This window comes from Chrysochloris asiatica, unplaced genomic scaffold (genome assembly GCF_000296735.1).
Source record: "Chrysochloris asiatica unplaced genomic scaffold, ChrAsi1.0 scaffold00427, whole genome shotgun sequence".
In the NCBI taxonomy this organism is placed as follows: Eukaryota; Metazoa; Chordata; class Mammalia; order Afrosoricida; family Chrysochloridae; genus Chrysochloris; species Chrysochloris asiatica.
The window spans coordinates 82,253-85,623 of record NW_006408945.1 but is presented as its reverse complement, the minus strand read 5'-3'; the positions used below and the strand labels follow the sequence as shown (position 1 = coordinate 85,623).

The 3,371-nt window shown below is 36.0% G+C and overlaps 1 pseudogene; it reads right to left on the bottom strand.

Moving 5' to 3' along the window:
- Positions 1–356: 356 nt before the first annotated feature.
- Positions 357–672, bottom strand: LOC102828399 (annotated as a pseudogene).
- Between the last annotated feature and the right edge of the window lie 2,699 nt (positions 673–3,371).

Here is a 3,371-nt window from a genome sequence, read left to right as displayed (position 1 = left end):
GCAAGACTTCTCTCATGTACTTTGGACATGTTAGCAGGAGGGATCAAACCCTGGAGAAGGGCATTATGCTTGTTAAAGTAGAGAGTCAGCAAAAAAGTACTAGATTGACACAGTGGCTGCAACAGTAAGATCAGACATAAGAACAACTGTGAAGATGGTAGGGGACCAGGCAGTGTTTCTTTCTATTATACACATTGTTGCTATGAGAACCAACTTGATACACCTAACAACAACAACATGTTACTTTAGATCAATGTAATTATTTATAGGGTAAGATTTAAATCTATCATCTTGATATTGATTTTTTTTTAAATATAACATCAAGATTTTGTTTTAATAATAAAACAAGATGACACTTAATACTGGATCACCTTTCTCTTATCTCCTCCCACTGCAAAATGCTTGCACCTCTTAATAGCCAACATCCTCTTAGATCTGCTGTTTGGCTCAACACATTCAAGCCTCAACATAATCTTCTTTGTACTTTTAGCATTCTTCAGGAAAATTGGCTTAATCTGCCCACCGTATCCACTCTGCTTCCTGTCATAACGCCATTTTCCCTGGGCGTTATGACAGAGAATCTTTGCCCTTCTTGTATTGTGTCACTTGGTGGGGTTGGTGCTTGCCACACTTCTTACAGAAAGTCCAGTGGATTTTAGGAACGCTCACCATGTTTGTGGGAGCATTACCGGCACGAAAAGAAGGCGGACAGGCCTTGATATTGATTTTGTTTGTTCCATCCGTTCTAGTTTCTCTTTTCTTTCTGTGACTTCTTTTATATTGAGTACTTTCTATGACTCCATTGTGTCCCTTTTTTTTTCCTTCAGATTCTTAGCTATAAATATTTGTCTTTCTATTTTAATGTCAGTTTTAGGATTTGTAATACTTAACTTAGCACAATCTATCATAAAGCAAAATTATGCCGCCCGGATATATAGCTCTGGTTGCACAGTAGTTACAGTGCTCTTCCTCTAACCAAAAACTTTGTGGTTTGAACCCACCAGTCACTCCAAAGAAGAAAGATAGGGCATAAAGATTTTCATAAGGATTTACAGTTATGGAAAATTTATAGAGTAGGTCTACTCTCTCCTGTGTGGTCATTATGAGTTAGAATTGACTAAAAGGCAATGGATTTGATACCTAGCATATGTGTGGCACTGTGGTTAATGCGATGGACTACGAAGTTAGTTTGAATCACAAGGTTGGTACTTCAAGCTCACCCACCGCTTCTCGGAAACCCTATAGAGGGTCGCTATGAGTCAGAACCAACTCGACGGCACTCAACAAACAAACAACAATAACATATGTATCTTGGAATTCTGGTGTATTATTGTAGGATAAGCAATGAACAGCTAACCACACGATTGGTGGTTCAAACCCACCATCCGCTCCTCCCAAACCCTATACGGGGTCATTTTGAATCAGGACCAATTTGAAAGCACGTAACAACGAGCATCTTACAATGGTATACTTCTATTTCTCCCCTCCCAGTCTTTGTGCCATTTTACCGTGTTTTAAATTCTACATATCTATAAACCCTACAATCCTTATCTTTCAAGGAGATTTAAATAAGAAACTCATATATTTATCTATATAATTGGCATTTCTAGTATTCTTCATAAGTAGATCCATATTTTAATCTGGTATAATTTCATTAAGGAGGAGCTCTGGTAGCGTAGTGGTTACGAGTCGGGCTGCCAACTGCAAGGTCGGCAGTTCGAAACTACCACCAGTTCCGCGGGAGAAAGATGAGGCATTCTGCTCCCGCAAAGATTTACAGCCTCAGAAACCCTGTGCAGGGTCACTATGAGTCGGAGACGACTCCACGGTACTTAACAACAACACCAACTTCATTAAGAAGGACTTCCTTTAGAATTTCTTTTATTGAAAATCTTCTGATGATGAACACTTCTAGCTTTTTTACATCTAAAAGTTTTTCAGTATCAGTTTTGTATGACATGTTTGTCACATATAGTATAGTATTATATAGATATCATATTCTAGGTTGGCAGAGTGTTTTCTTCTAGTACTTCAAAGATAATGTTCCAATGTCTTATTTACATTGTTTTTCATAAAGAAATTTGCTATCATCTTGATCACTGTTCTTTTGTATAAATCATGTCTTTTCTTCTGACTTCTTTTTTAAAAAAATGTTTTTCTCTTTATAACAATTTTTGTGTCATTTATTCTGATGTACCTGATATAGTTTTCTTCACGTTTCTTGTGATTGGGGATTGTTGAGCTTCTTGAATTTATAAGCTTATGGATTTCATCAAATATAGAAAATTTCAGCCATTACTTCTTCAAAGATGTCTGTCTACACTCCATTCTTTACAGAACTCAATGACATGTATAATAAGTCACGTAATGGTGAGTCACAGCTCAGTGACACTCTATTCTTTGTTAAAGTCATTGCTATATTTTTTTCTTTGGATGATTATTATTACAATTCTATTGTCTTCAAGTATACAATGTTTTCATTTGCAATGTTTAATAGTTCCAGTGTATTTCTCATGTTTTGATTTGGGTCTTTTTTATGTATCACCTTAGCACATTCAATCTGCCCTCTGGCTTTTTAAAATTTATGGGATATCATTATAATAACTTTTTTGGGGAGTGTATTCTATTTTTTAAAATGTTTTATTGTGAGTTATGTGATAGTTTACATGGGAGAACATTAGTTTCACATGCATTCTTTCATATATCATTTTGTTGCCGTGGTTACAATCCCCTCCATGCATCATCAACCAACCAAAGGGTATATCCTGCAAACCTGCCCCCTACACCCCTCCCCCCAGTCTTCAGCACACAGTCCCTCTCCCTTTTTGGATCTAAAGTCCCCATATAATAACTTTTTAATGTTTTGTTAAGATTTGTCCCCACTTTCTTGTTTGCTAATCTAACATTTGTGCCACTTTGGGGTTGATTTTGCAAATTGAATTTTCTCTTCATTTCTCCAGCTTGTGTGCCTGATATATATATTTTTTTTTTTAGTACATATCAGATATCATAAATTTTATATTGCTGGTTGTTATATATTTTTGTAATATTATAGCTATTTTTAGCTTTATTTAACACTTTTAGACCTTTTAAGATTTGCTAAGTGTGATCAAAGCTGTGTTTAGTCTAGGATAAAATTATTCTACCCAATGTCCTGTGAATTAGGAATTTTCCACTCTATCTGATAAGAGTAGGTCCATTTCCTGAAACTTTATTCTGGGTACTGTTCCCTCTAATTCTTTTGGGAGTTCTTCCCTGGTCTTATGCGGTTTCCTCATATGCATATAAACTGATCAATGCTGAGTACTCTAGGATGATCCTCTACAGAGCTTTAGAAATATCTTTCTATCCAGCTCTATCCTAGTGTTCTA